A 23,216-nucleotide genomic window follows, 5' to 3' on the forward strand; every position below is an offset into this window, starting at 1 on the left:
GGAACAATGGAAGATCACTTGCACTTATCAAATTGAGCACTATACTGTTCGCAGAAATGTTAACATGCAGCCATTTAAAATGTGGTACATGCGCTCCAACCCTCCGGCGGGGACGAACAAAACGGTTGTGTGGTGCATTTTCCTGTTTACTTTTCCATTTCATCGTGAGTTGTGGTGCGTACCATTCCTCCACTCTCTCACTGGTTTTGCTGGTTCGTCGAAAATTAAGCGTGCCAGCGTAGCACGCGTTACCATTGATCTATTTTTAATCTCGTGTGCGTCATATGCAACGCCTGCACCGCGCATCATGCAGCACGTGATGCACATGCTTTTCGGACGAAACGGGGATGGAGTTTTTTGGATTTTGACGATGTTTTTCCCCTTCATGTTGTTGTTTTCATATTACAGCTCACGCCACATAAAAGGGGTTCGCACACGCCCGGACACGGGCATACGGGGTTTGGGGATCGCATACAAGAGAGAGGCAGCTCCCCCGACAGCAACAACACCCCGGCGTATCGCTGCAAGACAGTGCAAAAGAGACCGACGCCGTTGATGATGTTGATAAATTGGGGATAAAACTGAAATCAGTTGTGGGGCTTTTTTGGTGTTATCCAAACACGACGCAGCACAATGCACACCGGCCAGCCAGCCGGGCGGGGTTTTGTCGGTCGGTTGATCCTCCCTTCAATCGTTGTTGACGTTGTTGTTTGTGGCGTTTGCTTCGCTGGAAAGTCGCACAGGCTCGGTCGCTGTTTAGACACGCAGGGGGAAACTTGGTTCCTCGCTTTTCCATCCAGGCAACGGGTTTCCGAAGAATTGCTCCAAACAGAGAAAAGGGTAGCCTTCGTCTTTTTGTTTTCTACACCGCTAAGGCAGGCCAACGTGCGCACAGCACAACACCAGGCCAAACTAACCAAGCAAACACGGCTCATCCATGCACGCATCGTAAATCATACAAATCATGCGCGGCTTTTGGTTAGTCGGCTGCAAGTTGTAGCTTCGGCTTTGGTGGTTACTGTACGTCCCTTCCCCGTACCACCTTATTGCCTTTTTGTTTCTTGGAGTGTCATGTGCATTTCCGAAACATCTGGGTTTGTTACATCACGCAGCCCGCGCTTCGATCGTACCTTTCACCGCCAGACGGCGATCCGATGGACTCAAGGGGGTCTCTTGTAAACTGGTCGTTCTTTTCAAGCCGTATAAACATTGTACCATCGTCACCGGGCTACCTGTGCCCTGTTCACGCTCGAGATGGGATGCGAACCAAAAATTAATCCTCATAAATCAGTGCCCAGCTTAATTGGTCACCCGCCGCCGTGCGCTAATTGTGCGGAAAAACGCGAACCCATTCTGCAATTGATTTGTGTAGCGATGGGTGCCCGGCGCTGCATTGCACTAGGCTCGCTCAAGTGGACTGGAAATCTAATGGGTTTTTGATTTATCCTTCTTTTCCTCTCCCGTTTTTTTTTCAGCAGCGTTATTGATGGCTAGTGCGATGAGAGTTGAAATACAGCTACTGCTTTTTTGCTCTGCTTTGTTTTGGCGAATCGTCGGTTTCTACCATTTCCACTGCACATAGCCGCATTTAGAATGGGCTAGGATGGGGGAAATATCAATCATCTATCGTTTTTATTTGTTAAACCTGGATGTGTTTGCATTTTTTGTGCGTGTTTGTACACTTTTGAGTGCATTGTTTTTCATTCCGTTGCGTCTCATGTGAAAGTGGCGATGGAATACGTCGGTGCTGAAACAGTAACAATGGATTAAACTTCGGTAAATTAAGGCTTTAGTTTGTTTCCGTTGGGATCGATTCATTTTGAAGTACTTATGCAGCAAAACAAGCAGCAAAAAGCACACACTGTCAAATCGGGTTTAACATACACATTTTGAAACGCAGATTGCATAGCTTTAGGCGCGAACCATCGAAAAAATTATATAAATAGCGATAGGTGTAGTGAAGGTATAAAATATTAATATCTTATTTAAAAATAACAGCAAATTTCAGCAGAAGAAAGAGTGACGCTTCCAGCCTTCTGTGTCGTTCAGAGCAGTCACTAAGCGTTAACACAATAAAGCGCCATAAACAAGCCTCTTAAAAGATGAGCATTTATTCCTAGAAAAGAAGGCCCTCTACCGAGCACACCGCCAACGCTCCACTTGCCACGATCTCACACATAACACAGTGATGCCAATTGTGATGCCGTTCGATCAATTTTAATCTCATTCCGCCATGAAACGCCGTGACACTATGCACGCGTGGCGAACAAACACACACACGCAGCACACCGGTCGCATGTAAAAGAGTTACACGATCCCGTCCACAGCTCAACCATGGCCAATAAACGGCCCACCATCACCGGTGCGGGGTAATTTGAAATTCTACACTCGCACACGCGCGTGCGGAAAAATGAAATCGTTTATATTATCATAAACAGCGCGCACAGCTGTCGCGGAGGGGAGGGATGGCTCACCAAAAGCAATTGAATAGAAAATAGCGGCACCATTACAGCATCAGCAGCAGCACACCAGCTCATCACGATCACGCACACCGGGCTGATGAAATTGATATCCTTCGGATGGGAGCGGGGCTCTCAGGTGAGTTTCGTGGAAGAGCCGCTCCCATCATCGTTCGCCAACATCATTACCATACGCACCGGGGCCAGCCTTCTTATCGTGCTGAAAAGGTAATCTTCTCCACCCGCATCGGATGCCGAAAGGTGAACCAAAAAGCAAAAAAAACAACGCCAAACCTAGACACACGCTAGACACACGTCCCTCGGTACGGGATCGTTGTTTAGGCCCGATGGGAGATGGAACGAAATGAAAAAATACGCGCAAAAACACACGAATGAATGCTAAGCAAATAATCTACACCTAATTTCACGCCTCTTACGCTTCGCTCATAAAATACATGGCTTTTCAATATTTATCATCGCCAAATCCTCGCCATTACTTCTCATTTGCATGCATGCGGTTGGTGGCAGCGGAGCAGCAGGAAAACAGGGAACCACCTACCCGCACCCATGTGCTCCCCGCACGCGGAACGCGGAAATGTCGTACATCGGGCCCGCAATCGGGCGAGGCCGTGAGTGTTTGCCGTGACAGCTCAAACGACCCTTGAAATCCCACGGGTGCGCGAGACCGCGGGCGCCCTACGGATGAACAGCGTCGAAGCGGTGGGAGCGAGGCGGAGGTGTTGGATGTAATGTTAGGAGGATTGTGTAAAATATCTACTCCTCCTTGCAACCTGCGTCTTCTTTTCCCTCTTGCCAAAAAAAAAATAAAAGAAGTTCGCATGCCATCGAAGAAATGAAGCAAGAAAAGCGAACCGCCGCTTACTGCCGTGTATCCGCTCCGCCGGGGTTTAGTAGGTAATCTTCGGAGAAAGAAACTCACCACCAACACCACAGGGCAAAGCAACTCCTGCACCAGACAGGGGCCAAAAAAGCAGGACACACTTCCGGGCTTGCCCTTGACATAGCGTTGAATATTTCAAAAATCGCTCATGCGGTAAGTCGCGGCGCCAAGCGGCGGACGACGGAGGTCGTGGCCTAACATTTCGCCCGTACGAGCTTGGAATAAATTGTTCCACCCGTTGGGTTTACATCGCGCTCGTTGAATGGGGGAAGCAGGGGAAGAAGCCCGTCGCGGTGTGTGACACCAGAACTTCCGCTTCGCTAGCCGGGCCCCTTTCGGTAAGCAGCTCGTAGCAGCCAAGACGGGCGAAAATCAGTGCGCTCTTCCTAAATGCCAATCCGTTCACCGTTCCTGCCCGTCCGAGGATTAGATGAATGTGTTGCCGTAATCGTAGCTCGCAGGATTTTGACAGCGCTCGGTTTCCTTGGCTTAAGACGGGGGTTTCGGCTTCGATTTTCCCCACTTTTGGGGTTGACAGCATAAAAAAACACGGGAAATCTCTCTTCCTCTCCGGACGGTTCATTTTCTTAACCCGTTAGCCTTTCGCACCAGGGGAAGTATTGCTGGAGCTCGTTCTGCACTGATGGGCCGTAAGGGTGTGCTTGCTGGTGCGAGTGAGCGGGTGAGATATCGTTTGCTGTAAAAAAAGGTTATGTAAATGATGGAGCGTGAAAAATCGATACGAATGTCACCCTAGATTAGGTTCAGATTGTTTACGCTAGCAGAAAAACTTTAAGGTGCCATGACGAAGGGCAATTTTATCTAGGGCTTTATCTGGCTGTTTAGAATATTAAAGCAATGCTCTATGATTTGTCTGATTTGTGATAGGAATTTTAAAACACTCTCATATTTTTCGCTCCATTTTACAGCATTCGTGGGTAGGGTCATTTCTTGACATGATTTAGTCTCTATCTTGTTGCCGAAAGTTGAGTAGCTCATAGATGGTAAAGTTTGTGTTAAAATCACTTCTCTCCTCTGATCTCGATTCCCCATCTCTCCTGTCGCGTATACCCCTTTATGTTCCGTCTCGACCCTTACGCCCGAGAGCCCCCCTCTACATTGAATTTCGCCGAACCCGTTACGGCGAAAATGACCCACTCCTACGAGCGTTAGCCACCTTCAATGACCACTCCGATCTCTTCGACTACCATATCCCACCCTCCCGTTTCCGCTCCCTCCTTCGCAACACTATCTCCCTTCCCGCTCCATAATTCGTTAACCCGTACATTCCTTCCCCTCCTTAGTTTTTAAGCAACATATTGTTAGGCCTTTGGCGGACAATTTAATTAAATAAATTAAATTAAATTAAATTAAATCACACGAAGACTTTTAAATGTGCTTAAAACGTTATAAATGCGAATCAGTTGCATACATTTAGGGGCACGTTTAAGTAAACAGAAACATAATAACAACAAGCATAATTTCTAATAAGCCAAACAAGTTAAGACATTTGATTGACAGTACAACAGCTGATTTTGATTTGAAATGCTAATCCTATTGGATTGACACTACACAATAAGAAAAGCAGAACAATATCCATTCAGTTAACTCCGTAATGTTTGCATGGATTTAAAAATAGAATATATAGAAATGCGTCGAAATGCGGATGAACGAGATATTTCAAATATGTTTTTAAATTATCTTCCAAACACTCTACTGAAGTGAAAATAGTTCTCTGATGAAAAACATAGTAAAGTGAAGAGGCATGGTTATGCCTTTATTTTATGCAGATTATAATACCTTGATATGGATCACAATATTTTTATTTTATACTATTATGTTTTACTTTTCATCAATTTATTATCCTTTATCCTTTTTTTAAAGTCACATAAACTTCATACTCGGACTATCGGAAGGAAACTTTTTGCATTAACCTGCCTTATCGCACGCCTTCCACATCTCCTCGATCTAGTACCAGCGTGTACCGATCAAGAGTGAGAAGTGCACTGAACTCGAACCCATCGGCCAACCATTTCGGCAACATTCTACCCAAAAACAATCCAGTGCATGACCTAAACATCAGTGCCGCTGAAACCCCCGTCCAACAAACTAGCAGCCTGACCTACAATGGTACGCCATTGTTTGTTGAAACATTCCAATTATTTAAAGACGCACTTTGACGTGGAATGTGGCCTGCATGCAAGGCATGCGTGTGAGGGCAACCCAGTCCAGCGCACAGTTTATGCTAACCGGCTCGAACCGTTCTAAAACACATGACATGATTTACGCTCCTCCTCCCCACCGCAAGCAAGCACAAATAAAAAACGGGACTACGGGCATTTGTTCGCCGCCAAACACAGCAGAACCAAGCCGGACCGTGCAACATTAAACCTGCAGCATTGATATTATGCAAATATTCAATTATTGCCCAATGCCATTCCGAAGCTCGACCGCTCGAGCTTTGTTGGCCATCGAAAATGGAGCGAGCTGCCCCTTCCTTATCAAAGGCCGGGCACAATTTGCAAGCGATACGCGATCGATATTGCTCGCGCTGTACATTGTGAGCCCAGAAACAGGAAGCATGAATGCAGCAAGAGTAAAAATATTCCAAACACACACGTGCACGATACATTTCACCCGCTGTCTGGGCTCAATTTCACGATCGAAATGTTAGGCGAGTGTGTGTTAGCGCTAGGGAAAATCATCAAAAATGAAACTAATTGGCAATATGATGCGAACGGCACGGGACTAGCCGCACTCGCCGGAAATCCTGTTCCCATGTTCCATGCCTGCACAAGGTTAATTTTTCAATTACTCGCTCTTTCCTAGCCGACACAAGCCTGTTCAGGGTCAGGCCTCCGGAAAAGCGGGGCGCAATAATTTCCCCCGGGAAAGCTTACAATACATTTCCGCACCGCCAGCGCCGCCTGCTCAAAGGAATTGGCACACGCTGCGGACGCGCCTCCGTAAGGTGATGTCAAACATTGAGCCAAAATATCGACCCAGTGTGACCTAATCCCCGCGAGGATCCCGAGGGATTATGCTGAGCTAGGAGCAGCATAGAGAATAGAACACACACACACACCATCACGCCTTATTACATACACCTTTTTTGTGTGCCACATTTTACCTTCGGAATTACCCACGGCAAACCTGGCAAGCGAAAACCACTGCACGCAACACGCCGCGTTGCGCTACTTGCTGTCAATTTTATCCAAAACACACATCTTGACGTTTGCAGCATGTAGCAACAAAACTGACTACATAGTAGTCGCCGATACCACCGCCGCCTGCACACGTGAGCCGCTCCCGTTGTTTGGCCGCCCCCGAAAGGAACAAACGCGCGGCGCAAAAGATAACGATCGTTCGGCGAGCGTGCGATAGAGTAGGTCAGCCCTAAGTCAAAGTCTTTCCCTCTTTCTCTGCCTCCCCCCCAACTCCCACACCATCCACCCACTAAGCCTAACAAAGCCGCTCGACGTCCTTGACGGGCGGTAAAAATGTGCCACCCGACTGGTGCGGGCCCGGCCGTTTGCTTCCAATTAGCCCCGACGACGACCATCCTTTGGCGAGCTCCACGCCAAGCCTTAAGACGCGCTGGAAATCTCATCAATCATTATCAGTGGTACCGGTGTGTGTGTGTGTGGATGGTGGCTCGGCAGGACGGCTGGCTGGGTTGGTGGTTCCGGTTCATTTTCCGAGAGGGTGGCGAAATTATATGGAAATGACAGGACGCCCCCCTCGTTCTCCGGCAGGCCAGGGAGCAAATTGGCTCATTATGCGGTGGCGGTTGTCGGGGATCGAAAATTGATTATTATTTTGCGGCACAGGATTAACCCGGAAACTGAAAATCCAGTCCAGGGGGATATATTCTCCCTTCAATTGCTATAAACGAGTCTCACCGAGCAGGTTTAAAAATAATTACTTTAACAAGACTTTATAAAAGTGGTCTCTGAGGGCAAAGCTTGCTTTTTTTTGGAAAAAATCGGTTTTATTGGCGGATCAAATTTTATGTTCACATCACTCGACCCGTCCTTGTGAGGTTTTTGCTTTACTTTAACTGGTTGCACATGCATTACATCAGTTCGGCGTTCCGGGAAGTGCGTTCACGCACATTCACGCACGCGTACAGGGACTTGTGGGAAAGAATTTTAATTAATGCATTGATCATCAATCGGTGCATGAGATAACAAGCATAAAGACGTTGTTACTGTACATCCATCCATACGAGAGCACAGAATTCCAGGCTTCGGAATCGAAAAACTCGTTAAAAATGTTAACGTGCATTCCTTCCAGTTGCGTATTGATTCGTGGAACGATATTGTGTATCAAAACTGTGTGTGTGTGTGTGGTAAATAGTTGCAGTTGGATTGAGATTGATTTAATTAGAAAATCGAGAGTGCGTTCACTGATTGGAAAAAAAAGGAAAAATACCAAATGGAATGTTCTTTCCATTTTTCGTACTAAAATCACACTCCTTTCGTTGCGGTGTGAGTCACAACATGATTCAGCTAGGAACAAACCTGGAACCACAATACGTTCCATTCACAGCAACATACAAACAAAGACGCTACAAAAACAACAAGCACCCAAATACAATAAAAATTCACTGAAACACACACACACTGCTAGGATGGGAATTGACACAGGCACACACATACATATAGAAAAAAACGGAAACAGAAAAACCCCAAATTCGAAAACGCTAAACGCGAGCTCTGCGGCCGCCTTTCTGGTAATGACATTTTAATAATGTAAACAAGGAAAAACGGAACAAGAAAAATCTCGGCAACATAAATAATTTATCCCATCCCAGGTCTCACCATACCCCCTTTCTCCCTTCTGTCACACACACATACGCGGTGGAACCGAGCGAAGATTCAAACCGTCCGCAAAGCGAAACCAGATGGCAATATCACACTCCACGGGTATGTTGTGGAGAAGAGAAGAGAGAGAGAGAGAGAAAAAAACACAGCGAGCAACCAACAAAGACGACACGGTTTGACGCAACGGGCTGTACTGGCGGAGGCAACATCATCGCCCCCAACATAATATGCACTGCACTGGGGACACTGGGACCCGCTTTCCGTGCCGCGTTCTGCTAATGAAGCCGACGAAGGGACGCATCCGACGCACACTCCCAGCGGAGGCAGATCTCACCCGGCACAATGTCAACGGGCGACCGGGGTTGTTCGCACGCCCGCGTCGTGATTCTTGGGCTGACGCTAAGACGCGACCCGCAGGGTGCCCTCCCAAACCCCCCCAAAACGCTGACGGTTTTTTATTTCTCCGCTTTTTTCGGGTTCGAGCGCTCGAACCGACGGAGTAGAATTAATAAACGCTGTGGGTGGTTTTGTCAAACAACGTTTGCTACAAATTAAGGGTTAAGCAGCAACAGCAGCAGCAGCAGCAGCAGAGAGGCTTGCTTTCGGTTTGGCAATGTGGGCCCTGGATTATGGCTTATGGATTTGTAGCCGTTTTACTATTCAATTACATTCAATGCGTGGGCTGAAGGTTTCTGTGGCCGCAAAACAATGTGCGTTGCTGCTTAGAGCGAGTGGTAAGTCTGGTAAAAGGAATGATAAAGAACAGTTTGTTTCTATTTCTAACCGTACTTTGTAGAAATTTTCATACATTCTTCTATTTGGCGTAAAGTCCTACGCGGACATGCCGGCCTATATACAGGCCTTTGCAAGACTTAATTCATTTATCACGCTAGTCGGATAGTCAATCCTTGCTCCATTCTAGACTTGAGCCCATGACGGGCATGTGATAGAGTCGTTCGAGTTGACAACTGTACCATGGGACCGCTCTTTCCCACATTACATTACAGACATTATGGCTATGAAGCTCCAAAATAAGAACGATACGAGCCTTCCGCGTTGCAAAGTTCAATTGAAACCCGTTTGAACGTGATCACAAAAGAGTGGCCCATTTGCTGCCTTCCACAAATTTCATACAAATAATTGCTTTACAGCTCAACTCCTGACAGTTATTGAAAAATATAAACCTCCTCTATTTGTCTATTTTACCCTTCCACCTTCTTCATTGCATTGCCAACGACCAATACTTCATCCTAAATGACATCTTTATCGTTATTGTGTTTGTCTTTCCGCTAACGCCTTTTTATTGTTTAATATTTCAACCCGAGCACAACGCATACATCACTTCAACCCCCAAACAACCACACACTCACAAACCCTCACACGGTTGCCATGAATTCAAAAAACCACCGTAAATCATAGGACGAGCATCACTTCCGTCAATTTTTCATCTTTGCTCGCGCGGAACCTCCTTCTTGTTTGCAACAAGCAACAGCGACTGCCGCTGGAACCTGGAACCTGGTGGAACAAACGGCGACTCGGAACCGACGCTTCCATTTCTACCGCGTGCGTTTCCGTTTACGCTGGCGCTGCTTCCGACAGTTCGGTTGGCGCCACCGATTCCGCTCTTTCTCCCCCCCCCCCCATGTTTTCCTACCAAGCATTTCCCTTTCTTTCTGCTCTCAATGTGCCCCGCCCGCCACACCCCGTTGGGAGTGACACCAAACAAATTTAAATTTAAACACTTGCCCTTTGGTGGAGAAGCGCCGATGTACGGAAAGGCGATGAAGAGCCCTGGAGAGAGCGCGCGCGTGTAATTTGTATGCCGGACGGACGACCCGAAAACACAAACAACCTTTTTCCTAGTCCTTTCTTCCCTTTCCCAAGAAAGTGGAGACCAACACAACAGAAAAAAAGCAAGTCGCACGGACGCTTCTCCTGGTGCCGTCACCGGTCAGCAAATAACGATAACGACATTCCGAGCTGACACAGCCGGGCATTTTCTCGCATCATTTACCGAGGGAAGGGTATGAGTTGTTTTAAAGGGTGGGGACAAGGGGGACAAGAAGGTCAAAATCTGTTCCCTGTTTTTTTGGGGGTGTATTTTCTTGTGCGTATTTTTTCGTTTCTGCTGCCCGCCTTATTTCCCTTCCTGATTTGCAGATGTTCTGCCGGGATGCCGTCGGCACAGACTGGCTGAAGGTGCCGGCTCACCATCATTAATAACGGGGTCACGTGTGGCGAGTTTTGACAGCTTCGGCATGTAAAGTGAATCCACTCGAGCGTTAATTAATTCATGGCTCACCTATTTTCGGGGCGGTGATTTATCGACTGCGTGACCGAAACCGTTCCCAAGCCCAGCCGACCGATAGACCCGGATCCTTTGGCACCGTCTCCATACTGTGAAGCACACACACACACGCACACACTGGGGAGCAACGAAAAATGTAGCCCGCAAAGGAACGGGTTAACATTCTTGGCCGCAGTTGGCACAGGGTTGCCTGGTCACCACAGCACGGCGAACCGGGCGGCTAGCCGTGAGCGGTGGCTCTGCCCCGCTTTCATCCATTTCCGCAGATGGTCACCGATAATACGATCGAGAGCTAATGCGTCTCAATTATGGCCTGCTGGGCGGGCGGCAAAAAGGCCCCAGCTAACGAGTCCATCCTTCCACTGCTGCCATCACATCGAGCCATCCTAACCCGGCGACCGGTTCGGTTTTGGGGCACGTTTGCTTTCCCGCCATAAAAACTATCCCTATTATCCCCGCTGGGAGTGACGTGTGCCGAACAATTCCCCAAAGTCGTGCGGGATCGTAAAGTTTTATCCTTGTGTAACCGGTTCCAGCGAATGTAACCTACATTTCGGGAAGGAAGTTTACCAAAACAAACCCCTAAACCTTAGGGCGTCCCCAGGTTCAGTGGCGTGCTGTGCTTCACAAGTGACTGTTCGATATTCGGGTTCCAGCCGCAAGGTAAGCAAGGGCACACATTTAATCTTTTTTGTTGGTTCATGCACGATCTGGTTTTCAACAGTGCTTAATGCGTTTCCAGTTCATTTCTGCAACAATTAATCTTCCAGTTCGGTCTAAGCCGAAAGTTTAACAAAACGCATTAACAACCAAACACACGGGATTATCGTTTTCGTGTTTATCCTGAAGGGCTTCAGCAGCTCCGTTTACCATCTCCATCCTGGCAGCTGCATCCTTGCCCTGTGTGGTCTAATTACTTCCTTCCAATGTGCCTCGTTTTTGTCAACCAGGCCCGATCGAAACCACGTCTCCGATTAGCAAATAATGTCATTCATTGAGCTCGCTCGCACACAAACCCGAAACCCGCCAAAGAATTGTTCTCTCGTCTGTGCCATTTTCGTCTCAGAACACCTTTCCCTGGTACGGTTGTGTGACCCTCGGGCGCCCCGACAATAAGCCAACAATCTACAGTACAGCCGTTGGTTTCCGATTGCAAAACCCCGCCGAACAGTAGAAGCCGTTTGTTTTGAGGCTGTTGCTGCTTTGGGCTGTTGCTGCTACACAAACGGCTCCAGCTTCCCTCGACGCGACCCAGTGCCAGTGCACCAGTGCTCACCAGCTGGACAAAAGGAGCCCCGAAAGCCAGAAAAGTGCCTGAAAGAGCCTCACGAGTCGCATAAGCACGGTGGAAGTCCCTTGGGAAGGAGGGCAGGGATCAAACTACCTGTGACAAAACGTTCAGCCCAGGTTGCGCCCTGTGACCGTAGCGTTCTGCAGCTGCCATTGTGCATTCCTGTCTGAAGTTGCGAAAGACCAAGGGAAAAATGTGCACACACACAAAAAAAAATGGCACCAAACTCCGCCTAAAGTCTGTCGCCTTGCGGTTGCTTGGAATGTGTGGCCCTTTCTGTTTCTTATTTTGTGCGCCGGGGGAGTTCCAGGAGTTTTTGCGCCACCTCCTTTCATGCCACACCCTGCCACATAGCCGTCCGCCTCCGCGTCAATGTGCAAATGCACCGAAAATGCGTTCTCGTGGAGGGATGAAAGAATGGAACGCGCGCAAACATTCACCAGCCACATGGCCTTCACCGGCGGGCGGACGCGTGTTTTACGGGAACTTTATCGAAAACGAAAACAAAAGATCGATCCCGTGCTGACGATGGCGATATATGTGTGTGTCGTTAGGCATACATACTCTGGGAAGGACAGGCTGACGAAAATCGGTCATGTCCACAAGTGCAAAGCCACCGAAAGTTGTTCGTTCTCCCTTGGTCCGATAAACGCCAAACGTCGACTCCACGCAGCTGTCCGTCAACCAGTCAATCGTGGGCCCTTGCCTCTGCTACCCCCCACTTTCGGGGTATGTTGTGTGCTGGATGGCGATCCTTGTCAGCTGCAAGCATGTGCACGTTCAATGGACAAACCCTACCGCTCCCTACCATTGCACCTTGCCGTACCACTCTCTCTCTCTCTCTCTCTCTCTCTCTCTCTCTCTCTCTCTCTCTGTTATTCGCTGACATTGGCTTTGTGCGCAACATGTCGATAGATCCTGCCTTTAGCTTCTTCGTCATCATCGCCGGCATGACAAACTTTCGGCCTTTTTCGTCCTTTTACCTATGCTTTGGCTGTGTATATGTGTGTGTGGGCGAGTTTGTTTTCGCAAGGCACTGGGATCAGGTATCTCGGAAACACGGTTTTTTGGTGGAAACACGCTATTTTGGGTCACACACCGTTTAAAAGAAAAGGTTTCGAAACAGGTAAAACCACGCGTACGTTTCGTTTAACGTAGATCCCCGTCCGGCCATTCGGCAGACGGATTTGGGACAATCGATTGGGCCAGATAGGCCGGTGTGCATTGGATATGGTGGACGCAGCGTGGAAAAAGGATACAACAGCCCTGCCAAGTAGCCCGGTACACGATGATCGTACACATTTGGGACCGTGAGTCGGGTTCGGTTAAAACTGAGTTGTGGTAAAGAGGTTTCCATCTAAAAGAGCACGCCGTTTCGTACAACCCGACAGAAAGTGTGCCTACGAGATGTGTTTGCCAGTGTGCGTTAGGTCAGTTATAGGATTCGGCTTTGCTTAATGTGCACAAATATGCTTGCAATGTGTGCTATTGGCTTTAATGGAAGTATTCTTTGAGTTTGGCATTTTTGGATATGTATATTCTTCATCGGGAAGTGTTTTGAGATACAGAATAGTAAGTCATATATAAAAATGCTTTCATGCAAACATATCTCAATGTGCCATTAGATCCTAAGCGCTCCTTAAAAACAGCTTTAAAAGAACGAACATAGTAAACGCTTTTAAAATGATGTACAATAAGCCAACCATCACCAGCAGACTGCAGCTGCATAATCAAAAGAAATGCATTTTCATTGCCCACTTGCTCCCGATGTCCCGGTAATCGATTCGAGCGCGTCATCGAACTTCCCGTGTCAATTTACTCCGTCCGCTCCATTCAAATCATCAGCCGGGTCGCTTCAATGCGTGCCCGTTGATCCGCGCCGGATGCAAAGAATTTCGAACCGTCAAAAACCATTTCTTGTGCGCGTTTTACCTTTTCCTAACCATTTTTCGGAATGGTGGGAACGCTCCCCTCGTTTCGCGACAGGAGCTTTTCATAGATTTTCATCCAGCACGTTCGTTCGCGTGCACCCGACATCATTCATCATATCATCAAAAAGTGATCGAAAACCTGTCCTAAGCTACCTAGACATGTACACACACACAAAACCAACCACGCATACCAGGGAAACGACCTGTCAGCCGTGTTTGGTTGCACGCGGGAGGGGTCCCACACGTGTGCCCGAGAGTGTCCTGTTAAGCGTCCCCGCTGAAAGGGTCAAGGCAAGCATCAATCAACGCAACCAACCGCAACCGCAAACGCGCGTCGCAAACCGTGACAGACCGTCATCATCGACAGCCGCGTGGAGATAGACGGAGTTCCACACTCACCGAGAGCACCGCTCGGTGACGGACGCTGTATAGGGGTTTATGAAAAATGATCAGAATATTCGATATCAATTATCGCCCGGGTGGACAAACCGCGATGCATTCGCTGTGTGACAGCGCGTTTAAATCGATATTTGGTGCGCTGGTACGCGTAGGTTGGGTGTGACAGGGGCTTTTTTATTTAAAAAATCGAGAATCGAGAGCTTTTTTATGTTATAGTTATCCTGTTCACTGTTCGAGTTTCCATTGCGACCGATGCAACCATCGACCGATGCTGGTGAGTGGTGTTTGGAGTGGATTAGCATAGTTTCCTCCTGTTACGTTCGTTTCGCCGTCGTTGAGAGTAGAAAGTGAGATTTTTGGTCAGTCGCTATGACAATCCGTTTGATGGAATCGAGAGGTGCTAGAATGAAGAGATTTATTTTCCAATTTTTGCATCAATTTGTTGGAGATTATGGGATATTTATGAGCGATTTCGATAAATTTTCAAAATAACAAAGACTGCAGCTTTGCAGAATTTTGCACTTCATTCGGATTAGCTTGAAACGAAATCTCCTACCAAGCAACATTTATTCCTGCAACCGGCTACATATTGCAGTCGAGTAAAACTAGATAAGCTTTCTTTTGTTGAGTTATTTCTGGTAAAATAATTCTAGATTCTTTCCTAACAAATTCATTCCCAACATTTTCAAAACTGGCATTCATTTGGAAGTGTTATCAGAATAAATTTTGAAAAAAAAGTACTTTGAAGTGAACGACAGACAATAGACACTGCAATTAATTCCGGTCATCAATTCGACTAATAATCCCTCTTGAGCGAAACCGGAAGCACCGCTTGTTATTGCACTGCACCAGGGCTGCATTTTCGATGGAAACGGTTTTCGCTTTTCGTTTCCACATCCTTTTTTTCAAAACCACATCAATTGCATCCTTTGGGAATCGAAAAAAAGCAGCACCAGGCAAGTCCAAATATTTTTCCACATATACATCCCACCTCATCAACTCCTAATAACACACCATGAATTCTCCACTGCAACAAAATGAGAGGTAGAGCGAGCAGGAGTGACAGGAGCTACATGGGTGAAGAAAAAATCCAGTCCCTTCCGGTGTATGAAATTGATTGAGCACACCCACCGGAGGCCAACCGGCATTCACACCCAGGCCCAGCTGACGGGTGTCGGGACCGTCGGGAGGTCAATTTCGATTCCATCGATCGGCTCTTTCGCTCCCGGCTCATAATTTACTTTTAATTACACCTTTGGTCCTTTGGTGGTTTGACAGTGCGTATCCTGAATGTGTCACGTACACACACATTGTAGTGAAAGCACCCAGGAAGAACAAAAACGATATCAAACCAGGAATTATAGCCTCCCTTACAGCACCTTTCTCCAGGCAGGAGGTACGCGGCACACACGACAACATTCTACCATCTAATTTCACCTCCCACTGTCGATAATTACAATTGTTTGACATGGGTGTTTTGGGTTTACAACGGATATGGAGCCCGAACGGAGTGGAGTTCTTGGAGCAACCGACCTTACTACTGTTCTGTTTTTAATTGCAGATTTTACTACCCCCACACACAAACCATAAAGTTTAACTGAAGCTCGTGCCTGACAGCATAATCTCAATATTGCGCAAGTGTGTGGAAAAGGTGGGTGAGGCTGTAGGCAGGTGTCGTGCAAGGAATTGCATCCGGAAGTGTGAGAAAAAGTAAGATTACACACATCAAACGAACGCTCTTTGGGGGAAAAAACAACACCGACGCTGAGGGACAGAAGATATCAGCAGGCAATCACGTAAGTAGTTCTTTCGCTTGTAAAACCACTCCCATGTACTCAAAAACCCACCGCTGAGAGAAAGCCTTCCGAGGCAAAAGTTGAAACCAGTACCGGCTTACCCTTATCCCAATCATTAGGAGTGTGTGATAATGGAGTACCATTGAGGAAAGTTTTTATTCCTTTCGAAAAACACAGCACACCTCCCAGGTCCAGTCCACAGAAACCACACACACACACACACACACACACAGTAGCTCGCACTCGCATTTTGGAAAAACTAATCAACCATCCCAAAAGGAATACTCTCCAGGGTGGGGGATGTGGGTCCCCCAGTACTTTTCAGAAATAATATTCCTATTGTAAGGTCCAGCCCAGCCGAGAGCGCAAACAGACGGCAAACCTCTGACCACCTTTCCCGGGCAAAAACTTTGCATCAAACGGGGACATCGGATCGAGAGGGAATTCAGCCTCAAATCCCACGCTGGAACACATCGGAAACACCACTTCAAACGATGTGTTTCGATGTGGCCCGGGACTGGAGCTGAGCTAGTGCGTAACGATTGGGCCTTGGTCGGTAACCGCACTTACACCGAAGGGGAGGTCCATCGGCACCAAACGCCCGGTACACGATCCGTGCAATTGCTGATGCTCCGAGAAGCGATACCGAGCCGGGAGCTAGAACTTTACCCGCTCACCAAGCGAAGGTATGATTATCTGAACTCTCCTGCCGCTGCTGGAAGTTGAACGTTCGGGGTTTTGGTATTGTTCAGTATCAACTTACAGTATGTTTTGTTAGCACCTTTGTTGCGGTGATCATGATACACTCAATCCGCCATAAGGACCGACGCCCGGGCTCTCCGAGTAGCGGGCAAGTTTGTGCACCGAAGGTTTGTGTCACTGCCCGTGCCCGGCAGTTGCCTCATGCAGAGCCGGGAATTGACTCCGGTGGGACCTATTTTAAGGCAAATCTTTTACCGCACGTGCACAATACCGGCCCAAACGCCCACCCGGATCCCGTACAGGCTGCGTCTGGCTGAAGGGGCTCAAACACTAACATCAATTTCGATACAACGGATGATTTTGTTCGGTCGGGCTAGCGTGGATGGTAGACCAAATGCCTGGGAACACACTGTGCCATCTAAACACTATAGGCGAAAAGTATCAGAAGGTGCTGACAGAAAAAAGGAACTACTCGAAAGAATCATCTTCAAAGCGGTGGAAATGAATATTGAAAAGCTAAGCCAAGGTTTCATCTAGTGGATGTAGTTCAAAATTTAATATTTACCGCACAATAAGTTTTATCCACCGTCTGACCAGCAAAACTCACTGTGCAATCGCTTCCGCCGTAGTATTAGATGCCCATGTTTATGTGCCATTTGATACGAATAGTTTAAGTTTGAATGCTGTGCCATGTACCCGAGCACGCCGTGTGTCGGAGCTGGTGTTAGGTTATGTAAGTCGGCGCCAAACCTGCTGCCAGCTCGCCACCAGTGCTGTGCTGCCACACAATAACAGCAGCAGCAAGGTAGCAAGGAGGTATTTTCGAGAACGACTCGAACGGTCCTTACCCTCGGTCGAGATAGGAAGGAAGGTATGAGCTCTGCCGACAGTGCCGTCCCGGCGGGTTATGAGGATATTAGAAACGATTAATTCTTCCTCGTCGCCTTCCGGGGAGCAGCGCTGACAATGCGACCCCATAGGACGGAAACGCTACAAGACCCAGTGTCGTTTTGTTCCTGACACTGCCACGTGCACTTGTTTCCTCGCCCAACCCGCCGCCTGTCCGACGGTTGGCTAACCCTTTCAGATGTCTTACCATTCACATGGGTGCTGCACGGTGGCATGCAATTACACGATTCCACATGTCGCAGCGGTGTATCAGCTCTGCCGGTAGCAGATATTGTTTGCTATTGAAAACATCCTCTGCCGCTGCTCTTCTACCCTCACCGGAACAGTGTGAATGGGCACGGTCGGCTTGCGAAATTACACTTCCCCGAGCTGCCGCGTGCGAAAGGACATCCGTCCACCTAGGTCAACTTATTAGCAAACATCAAACGATGTCGACGACGCTGCTAGCGCCGACATCGAGATCCAACGCAGCCGGCCCTTGACGTGCAACCCAACGACCCAATCATCATCTCGTGTACCCCTGTAGCAGGACGACGGTTACCATAGATCAACCGGAAGGCATTAAAAGAAGACCCAAGTGGCCTGCCTTCCTCAGTGAATTATGCTGCGGTCCCAATCGATACGTTACGTACGGGGCAGATTGGTCCGTGATGAGTATGCTGATTAGACGCACAGCAGGGCTGACACCTTCGCAAGGAGTCTGCTCAGAAAAATGGCTTCCCAATCGCTGGCCTACACCTTGACGAAAGAACACAGGAAAGGATTAGGCGGCACGCAATAAACCAGCACCAGCACACGATGAAATACCACAACATTCTTATTTGTCATCCAGGACATGCTGGAACCCGTGTCCCGATTTACCTCGATTCGTAGTGATTTGTTTTTGCGATGGATTGTGCCTGTCGCCTTCGGGCTAATGGGAGGGAGATTAAAAGCTTACCAGCATGGGCCTACTCGGTTGTTCGTTGATGAAATTGTTCCACCATCTTCCCATGTACAGCGCCCTAATACATCGATCCGAAGGCCTCCGCAAAACTCGTGATTGCGAAAAATGCTCACGTACGATGTAGGCTTTCGAGACTGAGGAGAGTGTGTTCTAACGTTAATTAAGGTCCTAAGACACGACAGCGCACGCCTTTGGCTTCGAAATGTCTCCAAGAAAATGAACAAATGTCGATTCTCTCTTCCCAAGAAATGCCAACAATTGCTTGTTTGTTCAGTTGTCCATCAAGGCACACAACCGGTGAGGATAATGATTTCATTACAGCTCCGGGAATAGAATCGGCTCCGTTATGCTAATTCCGCACTCGTCATGCGTCAATAAAACTGGACTTCAATGAGCTGGAGAAGATACATGGTGACATTAGTCTGGAGATCACTGTCACTGTTAAAATTGCTCATGGAACACTTTTAATGACCTTTATCAAATTCTTGCTCAAAATCTTGATGAAATGCTTTCCATTTTCCTTCATGCGTAAGACTTTCTCATATGAGATTTCGATGCATCTTGGGTCTGGCTTCTGGGGTGGCCTCTGAAGCGAAAAATCTGTACAATAAATCACACCAAAGCCCTCTTCTGGCAAATGGAGACATAAATCTTCTCCGGACAGTGCGACAGCACACTCAGGCCGGCACGTTTTTAATCAACTTAACCAACGCTCAGCCCAACCCAACACCCCTAGCCCGGACTCGACCTCTACTACTACGGCGATCCTCCAATATGCAACGGTTCATGAATTTTAAACTTCATAACATCATAATGCTGCTGGTTCCGGGGTACCGAGTTCAGGCTGCCGAGAGCCAAACGGAAAGGCTAGCGGGACACATCCCTCTATCTGCGTAGCACGTAATCCTACCCTGCTCAATCGGGTGACCAGTTGGATCGGGCGGTATTCTGGGCGAAAGTGGACAGCAAGGGGACTGCCCACAGGCTGACAATTGGCCCAATTTAATGGACAATGGGAAAAAACGATTTCGTTCATTCGCGTTCCCACTTTCTCGCTCTCTCTTTCTCTCGCCCTCTCTTGCGTCACCTTCAACAATGGGTGCAATGCATTTTTCCGTTTTAAATTTCTCATCACGCACTCATAACATTCACCAGGTGAACCAGAAATGAACGATAATCGACGGGAGGATTTTACTTTTTTGCTTCGATTTTGCGACAGGCGATAAAGCAGACCCTGCACGTCTGTCACCTTGACCGTGCCGGGGCGTACGGTATGGGTGCAATCGCACAAGAATGACTGTTCAATGCGCACGATGACTGCAATTTTGCGGTTTAATGACACAGAACGTCCGCTAGTGGTGGTGTGTGTGTGGTATTTCGGTTTCGAGTTCTTTCCTAGAAATCAACCCCCGAACTAAAACTCGAAATTGGAGCCCTCTGATGCACGAACAAAGCCAGTCGGCGACGGCAAGCTAGTGGATGTCTGTTAGTGGTTCAAGATTGGCGTAGAGTTGATTCCCTGTACACTCACGCTAGATATAACAGGACAGTTGTGGTAGACAATTGTGCAGGAAGATTCATTCTCAGAAGCAAGAAGAATTAGCTGCTTCTTTTCCGAGAATGTGAATCAGTGTGAGCTGGCAGGTGCACGATAAGAGCGCCCAGCCTGGTAATTGTTGGAGTAACCACATTCGACATTCGCATACGAATTCGGGGAAGTTTCATTTGCGCACTTGGGTGACCAATTTCTAAGCTGAAGGGCGTAAGGTTCTCCTCGGAAGAATTCCGTTGTGATTTTTAGCCTCAAAATTCAATAACCAACTCAACCTCCCAAGCGGAGCGGGTGGTGTCTTGAGTGGAGAGTGTTGAGCAAGTGTATTAAGCTTCAACCACATACCAAGCAGGAGGAAAACTTTGTGCGCTCTCTAAAGTTCATTGAAAAACCCACACAAAGCCACAAATAGAAAACGGCTAACGGGGAATATTCGCCTTGCACCTGAACGCTACGGACAAACCGGACACTTTAAGCATCACACCTTCCAACAGCGCCCGGACGGAAATGACTCTCGCAAAGCATTCGCTCATTTAGAGGCTAACATTTCTTCGCTAATTGTTCAGCCCCATGGAGCAGAGGGACGGGCGCGGTAAGGGCACGCTCCGGCGCACTATTAGCCAGCGGGGGCATTTTCCTCGCCGTTTTCAACAATTTGCTCTTTCACTTGCCTTTGTTCTGTGCCATTCCGTCCGTTCCATTATCCTTAATCAGTGGTAAATGAAGCGATCCGTTTTGGAACGGTTTCCAATTACGCCCTTCGCGGGTCGGTCCATCAACCGGTCCGTGCCGGCTCATCCGGTGACTTCTTGTTGATTATCCCCGGTCCCGGTCGGCCGGCTGGCCGGCTACCATCTTCCAGCGCCAGTAATTGCGATCACAATCGCGCGCACAGGGCTCGCTCTTTTTGTCGCTCGGGATGATCGAAAGGTTTTGCACGGATCCTAGAGACGGTCTGCTTTCTTGGAAAAAAAAACAGATAAAGACGAAAAAAAACACTAGCTCACTATCTTACCTATCGGATCTGCTTCGTTCGTTGTTCAGGGTGTGCCCTTCGCCATGGCACCGGACATCAATTCAAGGGACGAAAGATAAAGAATTGTGTCGTATCTCAAAACAGTGAGAAAAAGAGGGCTAAACCTGCTGCGTTAAGATCCCATCTCATGGTCCCGGACCAAAACCTTGGGACGAAAAGTTTCGCCCAAAGCTTTGGTGCGAGCACCAGGCACAGACTGACCTGGACCGCCTGGACAAGCGCATGTTCCAATAATTCAGCTTTTTGGTTACCCGGGGGTTGGAAAACATATATAAATTTCCAATCACCCTAGATCCGCCATCTGTTTCGAGTTCCTCCACTTTTTGCCTCCCGGATGGACCCTGCCCTGCACCAAATCGGATGGGCGCCTCGTTATCGGATCTGAAGAAAAATTGGATTTCGATTCTTCGTACACACTACCCTTTCCTGCCCTCCGGGGACGAAGCCAAACCCAGAGCATCCCAGCGAGCGAAATATCTGATTGTTTTCGTATTGTGACAATTTCGGTTCACAAAAGATTTGGGCAGGCACTTTGGAACGATGTTACGACCTCATGACCGTTCTCGCTTAGCTTTCTTTGGTGGCTTGGCAAAGACAAAAGCTTCCCCTCCCGAACGGCTCAACGCAGACCGTTACATTGAGTGGGATGTGTGCATTCGCAATGAACATTCCACTTTTTTTTGGGACAGTTGAACAAAAGAATTGACCATCAATGGGATTGTTTCTTAACGCATCATCACACACATACACTCACCCCACTCCCACTGGGTGTCGGTTGCCGGCATAATTTGATTGAAATAAAAAAGAAACCCCCATTTCAAAAGCTCACTGTGCTTTGCCGCTCTCGGAACCGATTTCGTTCCTCTTTAAACACACAACAAAGAGCAAGTTTCCAGGATCCATCAGGATCAATTTATTAGCCGACAGAAATCGTTTGTGAACAGACACATCATCCATTCCCCCTCCCCAACCTCTTCTTCCACCGTCGGCCATTATCGCCGTTCAAGACGGCGCTCGGTTTCGCGCAAAATGGTCTCGCTCCTCAGTATCATGCTGAAAAGTTTCACCGCATTCGGCGCGGGTGGATGGTGCAGGGTGCAATGAAAATAATCCACCACCCTGGAAACGGGTTGGTACGTGACGGGACGGAGGGGTGGGAGGAGGGGCAAAAGTTCAAACTATTTGCTGCCAACCATTCCTCGAAGGATGCTTGTTACAATGAGTAGCGCGAGCGATACAGCAATAAAAACGCAAGAATCGGGTGGTAATTCTTCCAGCTAAGAAGTCTAAACCTCGTTGATCGCCACCGATCGTCACCGTCCAGGCACGGTCGGTACAACTTTCCAGTGAGCGAAGATTGATTTCCCGCGAGGTACACTTTGGCAGTCTTGATCCTTGGACGTGTTCAAACAAAACAAAAAAATGCAACAACTTTTCACTGCAAGTGAGAAGTGCAAGAAACTGCATGGCTCCCCGTACGTGCGAGGTCCACCAGCAACACCGACGACGTCCATCAGGAAGTGAAACGAAAGAGCTCAAGAAACGAAGAAAAAAAAACGTGCAAGAAAAGCGCCAAGAAAGCACATCGACACATCCGCCCGATGGGTTTCGCATTTTTTTTCTGCGCAGGAAGCAACACGAATTTCGCTTCCCCCAACATGAGCGCCTTCCGTTTCCGCCAAGCAAAAACACCCTGCCAAAGTACGGTTACTTACAAGCGCAAAATCAACCGGAATAAGCCGATTACACTTCGGGTGGCCTGGGTGTACCGGGAACCCTGTGGGACAGGGCAGACGCAGCACAAAAAAAACCCCAGTTCCTGCCTGTCTGGCTGCCAACTGCTGCTGCTGCTGTGAATTGTGAATGAGTATCGTCAATTGGCCTCGCGCGGTACGTTGCCCGGGACCGACAAAAGCACGCTCTTTGAATTTCACTCTCACCGACAGGGTGGTGCTTCGTGTGACTTCCGCTCGGTTCGTGCACTCACGTGCGATTTCTTTGCTAGCTATTTCCCCATTTTCCGATAACCATTCAACCACTCTGTCGAAGCTGCTTCAATCGTTGGTCGGTGCAAAATGCAGTGCGGGAAGCGTTTCGATATCCGACAAGCGTGAGCTGTCCTGGTAACGTGGGCGGCGGGGGGTTTTACTGCGGAAGGAA

General features: G+C 48.1%; 1 protein-coding gene across 1 annotated transcript in view; it reads left to right on the plus strand.

Moving 5' to 3' along the window:
- The first annotated feature begins 15,713 nt into the window (after positions 1-15,713).
- LOC120950127 (connectin-like) overlaps positions 15,714-23,216 on the plus strand; it is a 57,604-nt gene continuing 50,101 nt past the window's right edge. Inside the window, exon 1 of the mRNA XM_049605807.1 lies at positions 15,714-15,911. The gene's annotated coding sequence lies outside the window, so the exon portion shown is untranslated. The remainder of the gene's footprint in view (positions 15,912-23,216) is intronic.

Source organism: Anopheles coluzzii, chromosome 2, assembly GCF_943734685.1.
Source record: "Anopheles coluzzii chromosome 2, AcolN3, whole genome shotgun sequence".
In the NCBI taxonomy this organism is placed as follows: Eukaryota; Metazoa; Arthropoda; class Insecta; order Diptera; family Culicidae; genus Anopheles; species Anopheles coluzzii.